Here is a 16,146-nt window from a genome sequence, read left to right on the forward strand (position 1 = left end):
TATTTAGTGCAATGCTAATTATTTATAGTGGTTTTAAATTCAGATTGCTAGAAGCATAAATGATTACATTTGCTTGGATGTGTCTGCAGATAAGGTTTGTAACACACTTGTAATGAGCTTTGAAGGAGAGAGTCTTAGCTAATTCTGCTCTATTGAAAGGCAATAATTCAGTGCAGAAACAAAGGCATCAGATAGGAAAGATGTCATCTGAACTGTAAACATAAAGAGGATTGACTCTTATAGGAATAAAGACAGATGGGTAGACTGCATTTTGGGTTACAAGAGCATAAACTTGATGCAACTATTTCTGTATTGGTGAAGTTTGAATCAGAGCTCATTGTGGCTCAGCTGGATGCTAGATCTCATTCAAGCCCAGGGCGTGATTCTTACCACTCTCTCAGTTTAATACTGATCACAGACATGCTCTGAAGATACTATAATTAAAAAGCTAATTACTCAAGGTACCTAGGTCAGAGATTTCAAACTAGCGCAGTACTGCAGTAGCTATCAGGGCAACACAGTTTATCCTGGCTGTTCTAGTGGAACCAGGATCGGGTATCATCTGCCCTTTGCTGTGGAAGCAGAGCGCTGAGCTATGATCCTGGGTATTACACCTGGGAAAGAAAACAAAGTATTTCCAGCACTCAAAATAATAAAACACATTAACTACCTGAAAGACCGCTAAGGACAGGGGTCCACGCAACCAGGACTTAAATGCCTTAGTCTTTGCTATAGACAAGCAGGTAAGGCACCAACACTTTTGTTTCAAAGTCATAATGGGGAAAACCTATTTATTCAGAAGTCAACCAGAGTAGGCTGCACTCCCTTCTGTTGCAGTGGTTAGACTTGCATGGCTCCAACATACTTTCCTCTTCAGATGATACTTTCAAAGCAAATCCTGCGTATATGAAGAAGTCTACGCTGACATTTGATTGGCTATACCCAGCTTGACGATATTTACCTGGTTGATAAATACTTGACTATTCTTAGTTAAATCAAGGTAAATGGGAGAAAAATTAAAACTAGACATGAATATTCAACCTGGTAACAATGTTATCCACCCAGGAATAATATGTCTTGTCAGCAACTGAAAGCAATAGATTGGGTCTTCAGTTCTGTTCTCTGTAATCCCCAGGCATCTGTGTTATACAGAAATAATTAAGATAAGAAGTTAGCCTTCTATCCACCAGTCATAACAATAATAACGTGAAGGTCCCGCTATTCATATCTTGTCTGACCAGTGAGTTCCTTCAAATTGTGCTGTTTTTCTAGTCTGGCCAACACTTTCAGGCAAACCATATTCAAAGCCAAGTGCAAAACTCAACTCTACCTCAATAATTTCTTCACATAAGTACCTATAGAGAAACAGCCACAGACACTGCTCAGCAAATCAAGCAATTTCCCTCCTCCGGGAAAGAAGAAAAAGAAAAAGATTATAGCTGTCCTGTCTAATCTGAAATATTTGAGACATACTGAATTACTGCACTGATGAGACCTATGATTTCCACGAGAAAATGAGACATGTAGGCTCCCTCTGGGAAGGTGTTTGACTTTAACAGAAACATGCATGTTCCCCCAGGCTGGGATGCAACTGGCAATGTACCATCGATCCGTAAAACGACTGATTTCTTATCCTGCTTGCCATGCACAGTGTTATCACCAAAGAAGCTGTTCCGCATTTAGATCAAGAAGTCACTGCAGACAAGCTCTGGTGGGGGTTCATGAGTGTATCTGGTATCCTAGATGCCATATTTTAGGAAAGGAGAGATTAATGGCTTTCAGAAACTTCCAGCAGCTTATGCTGTACTCATTTCAACATTTTTTGTGGGGTCCATCAATCCTATGCACTCTCCCAGTTATTCGTCAGCCATGAAGAGAAGTCAGAGAAAGGGCTGTTCCATCCCAGATCCTCTCCTCCGTTCCCACTCTACTCTCTGTAGCCTCCAAATGGAGGAAGAAGTGAAATTTTCACTACTCAGTCCAAACAGTAAAGGCTAACCTGATGTCCAGGTGAATCATCAGGGATAGTTTGACAATCCTCTGCATTAAGAAGACATGAAGAATAGCAAAACAAAACATATTGGACAGCCTGAAGTATTGGATAGTGACACATGCCTTCCACCTGGGCTGGTCGCCTGATGTTTTAGGCTCTCCTAATACTCTGCTCTGATAGACCCATATAAGATATCCACCAACATCCTTAGTCACCTCCTTTCCTCCTCCAGCAGTGTAACCCTGATCAGCATGTAATGCTGAATCACTGGACAGTCTGTCCTGGGATTTGGGGTGAAATGAATGAAAAAAGATCAGCAACTGGGGGGGGGGGGGAAAGGAAGCCTCCTTAAAAGCATACAGTCAAACCATAGTATTGTTAGATATCTTTTACAGGTATGTTTGTAGTCTCTGATGCAGACCACAGCAGTTACTGTTTGACTGTTATTTCACCATTTAACACCAGTCAATACACTTCACGTCTCTCTCTGCCAGATTCCTCATCAAAAGGAAAATCAAAACCCCAAAATAAGATATGTCATAAATCTAAAATCCCATTATTGGAATTATTTGTAAAATGCTTTAACATCTATTGACAAGGTTTTATTAGAGGTTGGTAGGTTAGTAACAGTCCAGATATGAACTCCACGTTTTCACCTGAAAACCTACAGACAATGGGTTGAGGTGGAGAGAGAACAATACACTAGAGGAATGAGTGAGTGGTCAGAGAGACAAACAGTGGATGAATAAGTAGAAGGAACTGATTTTTGTCACTGGAGGTAATTAGAATGTTTCCTTTAATTCAGGCCCCCAAAATGGATGTGTATGTGTTAAAAACCAAACCAAACCAAAACAAAACAAACCAAAACAAATATAAAGTGTTAAATGTAGGAACTTGTCTTCTAGCCCATTGTTCAGGTGACAGATGACTTTGTAAATGTCACACAACTTTTTCCCTCCCATAAGAAAAAAGAAAGAATTTGATCAATTCCTCCCTGCCTCCCCCCCTGCTTCCCCAGGCAACTTCTGCAACTGATGCAAAGCATAGCATTCAGTGTCAAAGCCTGTTACATGCTGCTATCTCCTAATAATATTAAAATGAAAATGAAAGTAGCTCCCAAACAATCTTTAAATCAATCCTAATGTGATCAAATTGAATATCTCCCTCTTTCTTTTCCTCCTCCCCTCTCCCTTCCCTGTCTCTTGAACGTTTACTACAGCATTTTGTCTGCAGCAATGGATTCAATTATCACATTGCTGATTGGTGTCCGGTCTCTCAAGTTTGACATAATTGTTCTGTTCAAAGGGTTGCTGTACCTGTCTTTTTAATGTGATTTCCACCCCCACCCACCCACCCCCCCCCCCATGACCTGGAGCTGCAGCATGTTTTCAGTGTAACTGAACTGACCATAAAAAGATAAGAACTTTTACAGTGACAGGGAAGGAGGTAACTTCTGTCTCTTCTGGTCTAAGGCTGGCCTGTATTTTCCAGACCTTTTCTTTGTGTGGGCTACCCTCACTGCTTACCATAACTGTTACTTCTACTTCCCTCACTTTTTTTTTTGCTGCTGCTATGGGAAAGTCAGGATAAAAGTCTCCTTTGACACTTTTCATAATTCCTATCTACACTTGACTTTTTCTGAAAAACTAAAAACATTTGAAGAAAGCTGAAAAAGTCTATAAAATAGTTGCCAGATAGCTTTCTTTTTTTCTCCATATAAAAGAAACTAAGATTTTTTATGATCAGACATTGTGAAGTAAACTAAATTCATTTTTAATGCATCAGTCATTACAGCTTGGGAAGACTGATGTTATGGTATGCAAACAAAAACTTCAAAGTCTTGGCCAGGGATTGGCTGATTATAAGAATGGTCTTGCAACAAGAAGTTAGGAAAGTTCTCTAAGAAGAAGGGAAGAGGGAGATGGTAATGCTGTTTTTAATAATTAATATAGCTTACTTTACACAGATATAAAAAATAGTGAGTATTGGATCCCAAAATATCACATAAAGTGAGCAATCAGCCCTCAAAAACTCCTTTCAGTGGAATTCCAGAGAGGTCATAGTTCATACCTATCATTATTAAATAGTTTTAACAAGGACTTGGGGAAAAAAAAAAGTAAACAGAAAATCATTACTGAGAGTATTTTCAGATGACATAAATTTGGGTATAGCAATAAATAATGAGCAAAATAGATGACTTACTTGGAGCTCTCTAGATTGCTTGGTAAGCTGGGTGTAAACAAACAATTGGGACCAACTGTGCCATTACAAATCCAGGGAAGAAAAAGAATTAAAGCTGACTATACAAACAGAAGGATAATGCAAGGAGGTAGTGACCCAGTTTTTAAACATGGCTGTAACTGCTGCTCTTCCAGATTCCCTTTGAAAAATCTTTTTCACATCAGGGTTCAGAAATAATTTTTTCTTACATCGCCCCGTATGAATTCAGTATTTCAGTTGATTTGACTCAGCAGAGGTAAAACATGGAGATTTGATTAGTCTGTCAGTATCCACGTAAAGAACATTGTGGACAAAGTTGTAGCAATGTTCAAAGGCTGGTTGTTAAAGCTACAGAAATTCAAACTGAAAATAAAGCACAGATTTAAACAGTAAGATGATTAACCGTGGGAGCTATTTACCAAAGATGATAGATTTTCCATCCCTAGGTGTTCTTGAAATGGGTTTGCTATTCTTTTCTACTTCAAACATAGATTTTGGACTCAATGTGGGAATTAATATAAGGAACTCCCAGGGCTTGCTTTGTGGAAAGAGGTTTTCCTTTATCCAGAGAGCTAAAGAAATTACACTGTCAGCAATGCCTTGTTTGGCCCAAGATTTAACCAACTAGAAAAGTGATCGTGAGGCATTCACGCACACGTTATTTTACACCAAGCCCAATTCTGTTAGCTCTGAGGACATGGCACAGAGGACCAAGGGTATAGTATTAATTGTCTGTCTTCCTTTAAGGTAGCACCTATTTTCCTTGATACACTCAGTCTCTTCAACTCAGTCCTCAATTTGACACTACTTCAAACTATTTATTATGATTTAGAAATAAATCCTCAAGTCTCATGACACAGCTCCTTTTGTCGCAATAATCACCTGAGCACAACATGTTTCTGTTGTGAAGTTTGATAGGTTACTTGAGCTTCACAACACTTGCAATGGGGTTTGAGATGCTTGGATAAAAGTGGTAAGTATTGGGTGAAATCACTGTTAATATTCTTTAAAACCTCTCAGATATAGTGGCACCCAGTTAGATGTGCTGAGAATATTAGCAGAGTATTAGTCAAGATATACATAAGCACCTTTCTCTTCTCGACCTTCTTTCCTATAAGAACAAGGAATTTTTTTTTTTAATTTTTTTTTCTTGCCATAGATTCAGCACTGAATCATTAGGGCTGGAATAGGGACCCTAGTGGGTGGCATATCTTATGCTTGTGCTTCACAGCAAGACTGAATTCATTTTCCTTAAGCCATTACTGTTATACTGATTATAAGTCCGCCCTTGAAAGCTTCTAAGTGAAAGCGGTTCTGTGACCTCCCTTGGCAGTTTGTTCCATGGCTTTAGCTATCCTAATAGTTATAAAGTTTGTCTTAATCATTAACTTAAATTTCCCCTTTGTTGCAGCTTCATCCCATTACTTCTTGTTCTGACCTTGGTGACTAATTAGAATAATTGGCCCCTGACCTCCTTCTATTATTCTTTATACATTTGGAAGAGAGATGGGTGTAGACCAGAAAATGTGGAACCATATTCTAATGCCCTGACAGCCTCAGGAAAACATACAGCCTTGGGACTTCTGTTTGACCTACAGTAAGGTTAAAAGCCATGTGTAAAATTTAGAACAGCATTCCATCTTTAAAGAAGTTCCCTTATGCTGGAGTTGTTAGGTAGGTTGATATTGAATTGTCCATATTAACAAGCCAAAAAGGGTTTGCTGAACTGAAGCGAACTTACCTGTCCACACCTACTTAGTTACTCAAATCAGGTCTCCCCTTACTCAGCCACAAACATGATAGAGAGACATGAGTAGCTCAGAGCAGTTCAGAGATTTCCGTCAGAGGAAGTTGCCTGGAATTCACTGCTATAGTACCTGAATGCTGCCAAAACTCAGTAGATCCATTCAAGAAGGCTGGGATTTGTCACCATCCCTACTTTAAGGAGGAAGAATAGTGAAGATCAGGTTAGATGCTCAAAGATGTTTGAGGAGATATTCTTACTGGGTTTGGTAGAGAAAATGAATCCATGATGCTCTAAGATACAAATCTTTATGTTAATCACAGTCTTTCCATCCCTCTGAAACTTATCTATTGAGTTTAGGAGTCAGAATCTTCTTGACAGTCACAGGTGTAGGTTGTTTTATTGGACGTTTTAATTTCTGAGACTAATGTTTGTTCAGATTCAAAATATTTGTCTTTTCTGTGGCAGTCATTGGTCTGCGTATTGAAAACTGACTATTTAAAAGAGTCATTTTTCATGAAATAATTTTACATTTTTACTATATATGTTGTCTTATTATGGTGGATCTTGGAAGGATGGTCAGAAGAATCCATTTATTTCCCACAGAGTTTTATCATTTCTGTTCCATACAGACTGGCATGTACTTAATGTTATTTTTCAATGCCGTGAGCAGAACTTATATCCATGATCCTGAGATTGTAGAAACTTTGGTAATCTCTTAATGCAGAGCATTAGTATGTCATGTATCCTCACTCCTCCCATCCAGCAAATACGATGATTTTAACAGTAAAGGAGCATCTGTCTTCCTCCTATTGGATTAGCATCCATTGCTTAGATCAGCCATTGACGTTGTCTGGAGTTACCTTAAAATGCTGTAGAAATTAGGTCTTGTTAATATGACTTATAATGATATTAATCAACAATTTAACATTATCAACAAATGTATTTTTTTATAAATGAATAAAATTGTTTTGTAGCTAATGTATAATTTAAGTTTCTATTACACTCTGTGGCAAAGGGTTACACAAGATTGGTATATTACTCATAAAAAAAAAAAAAAATAAATAGCCCAGTGCCTAATAGTTTAATTGTTTGCTCCATAATTCTTGTACTGAGAGGAATAAAAAGAATAATTTTCTTTATATGCCTCTGTATCAGTTTTATTTTAAAGACCTCTGCTTCTTCTCCCTTATCTGTGGAGATGTAATATTATTGTACTTGGTTGTATTTCTCTACTGCATTGACATTGTTGGTGTCAGTGAAATCTGTAACACATTGATTTCGAGAGCAGTATATGGGAACAGACCTTTCTTTCTCTGATAAATGGATTTTTCCTCTAAATGGTGAAAGAAAAGAATTTGGTGCATAGAACAGCACACTCAAATTCAATGGCTAGACTCACAAGTGGTGTGTAAAGAAATTGAAAATATTTCCTTAACTTCTGCTCCATTAACATGGTACTTCCCTGGGATAATACAGCAACAGCATATTGAAGTCTTGGTCCTAAATTAGGTAGGTAGATAAATAAATTTTACCGGTGGGACAAGATTTCATGTCCTGCTTGACAGTTGTGACAGAAGGTAACTTCTGAGTTACAGCACCTTATCATTCATGGCATGTCACAAAATATTAACACCCTTGAGTATGATTAAGTAAGTGACACATCATAATAACTTATCATATATCTTGAACTAAGTCAGAAGTCAGTTCTGGCCTCATTTGATGATCTCAGCTCCTACCAAATGTGAAAAAAAACCCAAAAAAACAAACACTGTTTGCAAGCTAAGAGGCAACATCTCATTGAGACATACATTGAAAGGCTTTTCCACTTGTAATTAAAATGAAATGGAAATAGCCCCATCAAAGAAGGAAGAACTATGTAACCATCAACATAATTCTTGTTTGTGCAATACACATTGTTCTGAAATGCAATGATAGGTTTTGCATGCAAGTCATTTAACTTGGGGACAGAAGAGTCAAAAGGTCTGAATTCCCATTCCCATTAAGGTCATTGCCTTATCATGGGAAGGAGGTTGCCAGACTGATGTATGATTATACAAATATCTTTGCTATGATTTAAAAAAGACACAACAAGAGACAGAATTGTTTTTTCTTTATTTCCAATATTGTTTATTAAGATGTTATCAAGATGTATTTAATGAAGAAAAATCTCTGTCAAAAATATTTTTTCTAGAAAATTAAAATTCTGAAAATGTTACTTACAAGTTCAATACTTATAAAAAGTAGCTCTTTTTTTTATCAAAATAATGATTTTTGCTTGCCAAAATACAGCTATTTTTACCTGTTCAGTTCCTAATCATTCAAAAAGACTGCAGATTTATGGATTTTTTCCATAACACACTGCAGACAACAATTCTGAAGAAGATTTTTGATGAAAAGTATAATAAAATGTCTATTTTTTAAAATCAGTCATACTGAAATGCAGACTTTCCCAACAAGCTTTTATCTCTATTCATCTGAAACCTTCAAAGGGAGGTATCAAACAGTCTTAAGAGTGTATTTTTTATCATTTACATTAGTTACTTTGCAATTCCATATTTCATTATTCTATGCAGCTTGTATCAGGTGTCCTGAGATTCTTTCTCTTTGTATTATAGAGTGTCTTGATCACAGTTCATCTAAGGTAGAATATCACTTAGCTTTTCTTCACAGGACTGCAGCTGAGATCCACATCTCCCAGGAGACCATCTGTGAGACAAGGTAAGTGACTCCCAGGAGGATGTCACACAAATTTACATCAATTAGTATGTTCACACACCAGAAATATCTGGTAGCTTATGAAGGGGAGTGGAAAAAAAAAAACCAACAAAAAAACCCAACAAAAACCCAAAGTAAAAAAACCCCTCCTCAAGATTCATTAATGTCCTCTTTGCATTACTGTGCAGGACTATGAAGCTGAAATGGAGAACCATGACCATGGAAGAGACAGTACCGCTGCCTCTGAGTGTCATTGATGCCACTCAGGCATGTTTCCATAAGCTTGGTTCAAGGTTCGTATATTCAGACAAAGTGCAGTGCATTCCTATCTTTCCAAGGCAAACAACCCTCAGAAGATTTAAAAATGTATAGTCTCTGATTTACAGTTTAATAGCATGACACATTTTAAGATGAAGATTGGGTAGAGGCAGTCATAGGTTGCATAGACAGAGATAGCCACACATGGAGAACCCTCCAGGAGGAATTTCTGTCATCCCAAAGTAGGAAAGTACAGCGTGCCCCACTGCTTCAAATGACCCTAGTGCCAATCTAAAGTGCCTAAAGGTGTAAAAGTTTAAGACAGGGAGTGTAACACCCAAAGTTCACACAAATATAATACACTTTTTTTTTTAAGTTTTGCGTTGCTATTTTCAATGAGACTCTTCCATTATCATATTTGATTTCCACATTAACCACTCAAATGTTATTAGTCATATAGTATGATATGAGTTAAAGATGTCCTCTCTGAATACTGCAGAAAAGGAGAAAGAAAAAGTCTGCCAGAGGAATATCAAATTACACCTATTGTTCAGAAGTGCAATGGTCATTGCTGGTTCTATAAAGCAGTCTTAACTCGAATGCCCCTGTGGTACGTGTACGCTCCTGGACCATTTTCATACCACTTCCCCAGAAGGTAGCAAAGTACCGTGATATTTTTGATAAAAAGAAACTCAAAAAAGAGAGAATAAGTGGCACAGTCATGATCATACAGATGGCAAAAGCAGGAACTTGAATGAGGATGTCACCATTACAGCATCACTAACCTAACTACCTCTACTTCCTAAAACAGCAGACAGACAGGTATCAACCAAGCAAACTAGATGCACCATGTATTAAGAGGAGTCTGTATGGGCTCAAACTGAGGAAATCAATTACTTAAACTGTTGAAAGCAGATGGATAAGTTTAGGTTAAGTCTTCACATTAATTATTAACTCCTGTCAGCTTTTTATTTTATCAGCAGAACGAAGGGGAAAAAAAAAAGTCTCTGTATTAGGAGTGATGAAAAAGATTTTTTTGCAAGAAAGGCTGTAACAAGGCTTCATCAACTGTAAACCAAGAAAGACAGGGGCAAGAAGAACACTTGGCAGGTTGGTTTTTTGTTGGGTTTTTTGTGCACGTATGTGTTATTTTTTTCCCCTCCCTTCATTCTTCCTTTGCTCTCTTTGCTCTTGTGCTCCTTCCTCAACCAGGAGCAGTTCTGCCACAGCGAATGCACACTTGATATACAGCACTGGTCATGGTTAGACAATTTTGACAGCTTCTCTCTGCAGGTTTGGTTTTTTCCTTCTTTTTTTTTTGGGGGGGGGGGGGGGCAGTGGGAAGAAAGGAAGGGGGCTGTACAGGGTCGTGTGGGTATAGGACATTGTGCTTCTATGGCCTTTTGCCGCTGAATGCGTAGTCCTATGTCCAGCCTGGAACCATCAAAGTCACATGTGCAAAGAGACCATCAAGTATTGAGATTTAATGACAGATATTGTTATTATTCAGTCAAAGGGGAGGGGAAAAAAAAATCTTTTGAGATCTGATGATAAGTTCTCTTCCTTCTGCCTGCACCATGACTACTTTCAATTCTGCTGAGGAACTAGTTTGCTCTTTCTGGGTGCAAACCTCCCTTTTCTTCTCTTCTCTTTTCTTTTCTTTTCTTTTCTTTTCTTTTCTTTTCTTTTCTTTTCTTTTCTTTTCTTTTCTTTTCTTTTCTTTTCTTTTCTTTTCTTTTCTTTTCTTTTCTTTTCTTTTCTTTTCTTTTCTTTTCTTTTCTTTTCTTTTCTTTTCTTTTCTTTTCTTTTCTTTTCTTTTTCTTTTCTTTTCTTTTCTTTTCTTCTCTTTTCTTCTCTTTTCTTCTCTTTTCTTTTCTTCTTTTTTTTTCTTTCTTTTCTTTTCCTTTTAGTTTCTCAATTTTTCTTTTTTATCTTCTACCTCTTTGTTCCTCTTCTCTGTGGACCCCTCTGCTGCGATCAGATTTCTTTTGTTTTTGCCAGTTTCATTTTCACTTTCTAAAACTCATTATTTCTTTTGATGACCAGCATTCATCCTTCTAATAATTCAGATATAAAGAAAGACAGTATGTAAAGAGAATAGCTAATAACTTCCCCTGTTAATGTTTCAGTCTGCAACAGGAGCTGACATCCTCAGGAGGACATGGTAACAAGTTTTGGAGAAACTTGTGAGGGACCTGCCGTGGAAATTAACAGGAGAAACCCTAGTCACAAAGAAAGAAAATCAAATTCTTCCCTGGTCTGGTGACAGCCCCTTAACTCATTTGCGTTTTCTTCTCAGAGGCATGACAGAAAAAGCCTACAGATGGGAAAAGGGGATGCAAGGATTGATGTTCAAATATCATGAAAATGGACCAGATCCTCAGCTGGCATAAATCAACACAGACCCACAGGAATCAATGCAGCAATGCCAATTTACACCAGATGAAGACCTGACCCAATAAATCTATCATGTTCCGGATAAAGGGGTGAGTGGGGAGGGGGAATGTACTATGAATTAGTGTCTGGTCAAATAGGCAGTGAAACAGAAACATAGCTCCTGCTTACTGAAGAGGGCTAGCTGTGGAAAATGCTTTCTTTGGAGAGAAAGCACATCCCTGGGGACACTCTGTGCCCTTTGCTCCTGCTGCTCTGAGGGAGATGATGGCCAATGAAACTGCAAATGTTTGCCTGAAGGTTCAAAGGAGATCGAGGCATTGATTCCACATTACGCAGAGGATGCTATTAAGAAGTAGATGTTTAAATGTAAAAGAAGCAACCCCCCTGTAAGGGCTCTTCCTCACATATATCCACTTTTTGCCCTGAGAACACCAGGCAGGGAGTGTCCTGAGCTCAGTGTGCGGTGTCTCCTCTACCAGCCATTCTGTTGTTAACCTACAGGTCTCCAGTATCTGAGTATTTTGTGATGGTTAAATGAAATATTGCATCTGATTCTTCACCTTTAGTACCTCTTTAGTGTTTAAAAGAATGGTTTGGGGTTTGCTTGTGGTTTTGAGCTATGTGATGTAGAGAGTGTGACAGCTCTGAGTTGTTGCTGAAAAATAAACAAGGGTATGAACCACTTTACTTCTTTCCAATGGTACTTTCCTAATATTTACTCTTCTTCACTTTCCATCCCCCATAACAATACAGTTAAGAGGAAAGTGGAAAACAGGAAGAAAAAAAAAATAATGAAAGAAAGCAGACTGAAAGAAAGAACAGAGGGTTTGGGCTTTTTTTTCTTCCATTTGAGAAGTAAAAATCTCAATTAAAATTACCACAGAAAAAACAAGCAACTCAAATTGAAGGTAGGATGAACAGGAAGTTTTGCCCCTTTCTCAAAGTTCTAGGCTGACAAGTGCTTTTCAAGAGCAGATGCTAGTGTCTTAAATGAAGACGACGAGTAACTCTCAGATATTGTCAATGATGCCATGCAATATTGGAACTCTCCTTTATAATTTGCTGGAAAGTTTTTTTGGATTTTTTGTTTGTTTGTTTTTCTTTTTTTTTCCCTTCTTCTTTGTTTCTAATGCAATTTAAATTTCAGTATAGCAAAATGAATACAATGCCTATCAGCCAAAACTAAATAGCAGCTGGTTGTCAGAAACTAACACAGAGACAGCTACTTTCCCAGTGACAAAAGTGAGCAATTTCTCACTTAACATGAAAAGGAAGGGAAAAGAAACTATCAGATCTAAGGGCAGAAGAATGAAAAGTGATATGCATAAAATGGCAAAATTACATTTGGACTCCGAATGAAATTATTCTGTTTCTGTTCATCTCTGGAAAACTCATTTGAAGAAGTAAATAAGTAATGCTTCCATTTGTTTTACTGATAAAGCTTGAAAAATTAGCAAGATTCAAAAATGAACAGTATCAAACCATCCAAGCAGGGAAATTGTGTTGCAGTCAGACCAGCACAGCCAACAAGCAGAGACAACCATGTTTAGCAGGTCATGAGAATTTTTAACAATTTAATTAAGAAAACACTAAAGGAAGGTAAGGAATTGACCTTAGTGGCCAAGAAGGTCCTCTCCAATTTTATGTCTTTAATGAATATAAAGCTACTTTTGTTAAAGTAGTTTGGTGTAAATCTTTCAATGATGTCCATTGTTAACAGGCAAACTCAGACAGACCTACCCAGCATGAGAACTTTACCATGTAAATGCTGACACTTGGTTTTCCTTCAGAGCCGTCTCAGGGATGGAAAGAGCCCAATCTGTCTACCTACACTAGGTCTCTGCATGTTACTGAACTATACTATAGACAAAACCCCACATAACCATCCTCTGCAAAGACATCACAAAGATAATTCCTCTCACCCAAACAATTCATGAGGGCATGCATGGAAAGGAACAGTGGGTCTGGATCTTTCTTAACTCCAGAGAAGAAAATGAATAAGATTTTTTTTTCCTGTTTATTGACTTGAACACATGCACAAACTTGACTTTTGAACACAGGAAGACTTGAGTCACAGAAAAATCCTGACAGCTTCTCTCTTTTGCAAGGGCATGGTTGTATTCTTGCTTCCTCTCTTCTGCCTTTGTTTCCTCTTTTTTCTTAGCCATATTTTCAGACCTTTTCTGGCTGTCTAGCCCTTTTCTATTACTACTATTTCTTCTTCTGCCCCTTCACCTCTTTTTTCTTCCTGCCCCTTCTCTGCACAGCTGCAAACAAATCCACTCTCCCTCCTTCTCCATCACTGTTATATTCTGATGCAGAGCACCGTGATTTTTTCCACCCACATAGTCCAGATCCCTGATTTATTTTATGTGTGACCTGTATTGGGGGCAGCAACTCCCATTGTTTCAGCTGCTTCTGAACAAAGGGCCATTTAATTGTTCCCTCATTTAGCTCCAAGAGGAGGTGGCTGCTAAACACACCCACTTCCCTGAGGTTTCCTCCACCATAATGAAGCTATTTTGTTATTTTCATCAAATTTAAAATGCAAGAGAACAACAGGCTAAATTTATTTTGGCAGATGAAACTCCATGGAGGGGATGAAATATCAAGCATTAAAAAGGAAAAAGAAAGTGAGAGAAAGTGACTACTGAATAGAAACAAAAATGTAAAGATAAATGCAGATTTAAGTTATAAAAATGTTATAAAAGGTCCCCAAGGAGCAATGCAGGACTTTATTCCAAAGAAGGCAGTCTTATCAGGGGTTACAGTGTATAAATATTGAAAAGCTCCCTAACAGGTTAGCCACACTGCTAGATGTCAGCGCGTTCTTTTCAAGATCCAACTTGCAGCAAATTGGCTGTGAAAGGAAGGCGGAAAAAAAGAAGAAAGAGAAAGAAAGGAAGGAGAACTGCTTGACAGAAGGCCTTCAAACCCCCTTTTTTTCTCCTCATTCAGCCATAGTGCATATAAATGCACTTAAACATCTCTGAAATGCCTTGCTTGTACAACCCCCTACAACTTCTGCCTTGGACTATGATTTTCTCAGAAACCTGCCTCTTTTACTTCTGGAGGAGAGAAAAAAATATCCTGCCTGCCAATAACACCTCTGTGAAATCTCCTCAAAGGACAGCACTTCTTGTACCTATGCTTTTCCCCCACAAGCTGCCATCTGCCATAATGCATCTCTATTTTAAGCTTTAGAGTCATGTGACTTAAATCCACATAAGTGTTGATTGTACATGATTGCCTTTATTGATTCTTCCTGGGACACAACTTGCCTGTATCCAACTTCATATATAGTTTTATTTTGGACTTTTCTTTCACTCTTTCTTGAATACTTTCTTTTACTGTCCTTCTGTTTCTATGATTATTCTTTTTATTGTTGTAGTGCCTGGGAATTTCAGGTAGTTAGAAAAAGTCTTGTTATGCTATATGTGCAACAAGTGTTTCCCCAAGAATGTAAAGAATATCTCTGTTGCTCTGAGGAGTACCTTACATTGTAATAACAGCCAGAAAATTTGAAAAAAAATAAGTGTCCTGAGTAATCTAAAATTGGGCGGGGAGGGGGATGGGGAGGAGTGGAATTATTCAAGTGAGGAAAAGTGAATTTATTAAAGGGTAGTTTGAACCAAGTATTGCTGTGCTTTTGGTGGGGATAAGTAAGACTCATAGCCCTTTTTGTTTCGGATCATTAGATTGCCTTAGAAACTAGATATCGATGCTGTTTCTACCTGTCCCTTGCCAGACTGCTTCCAGGATGAGGGGTCTTTTGGCTGTCTCTTATGGTACTTAACTGAGACATTTAGGGCAATGGTTTGGGGCTTTATTTTTTCTGATCTGCAGAATCTGCCAACAACTAGTCAGTTATTTCTCTGATTTGCTTTTGTCCTTCCTCATCTCTAACAAACTCAGTAGTGATACTGCTTTCAGCCTTAGTGCTATTTCGGGTATCCCTATATGGATCTGAATTTTAATATATAAACTCCTGTTCAGCTTCCTTCAAATTTTCTTAAAACTAAAACTGACTAGTGCTTTCTCCACTGTTTATAATTTACATCCTTTTTCCATGCAGGGATTGAACAGGTATCCTGGGTGCCAGAGCAGCCCTGATCAAATCAGCGTGTTACTCATATGGTTAGAATTAGGCACCTGGTTACACTGTCTGCCTAGCGAGCAGCTGAGTGAGTGAAATGGCTCGTGAACATCCTGAGAACAAATCTCCAGATTTATGTCCAAAAATAGTTGCTATGCTTTAAAAATATAATTTCCCTGTATCCAGTCAGGAGGGAGTATAACTCCTCTTTGGTGGGATTTGCCTTTAGAAAATAAATAGACACTTGAAAGGAAAGATCCAGAATGTTCCCCGCTTTTATTTTATACTCTTCTCCTCCACACCCCACCCCATCCCCCTTCTTTTCTTTAAATGATGGACTTGAGCTCAGATCATTTGCCAGACTTTTGGATACAGATCAGCAACTGTACACAGAGAGTATGAATCTTGAATCTTCCATTTCACACTCTGCCTGAACAGGGTAATAGCTTGAGGTGCTGTCAGGACCTTCATCTGCAAGAAATGATGAGAGTAGCAAACTTTCCGTGATTACACAGCTGGGGAACAGGCCACAGGATCTTTGGATGACTGAACCAGAGAGAACTAAAAAAGCATTTGATTCTTACTGATGCTTACATGTGTGCACACTGAAGCTGATAAATTTAAGGAAGGACTCTATATTCCTCCTCTGGATAGGAGGGAGATGAGAAGATAAAGTTCAGGCTACAATTCAGCCAGTTCGGGGTGTGACATTCCTATAGG

Source organism: Balearica regulorum, chromosome Z (assembly GCF_011004875.1).
Source record: "Balearica regulorum gibbericeps isolate bBalReg1 chromosome Z, bBalReg1.pri, whole genome shotgun sequence".
NCBI classification, from domain to species: Eukaryota; Metazoa; Chordata; class Aves; order Gruiformes; family Gruidae; genus Balearica; species Balearica regulorum.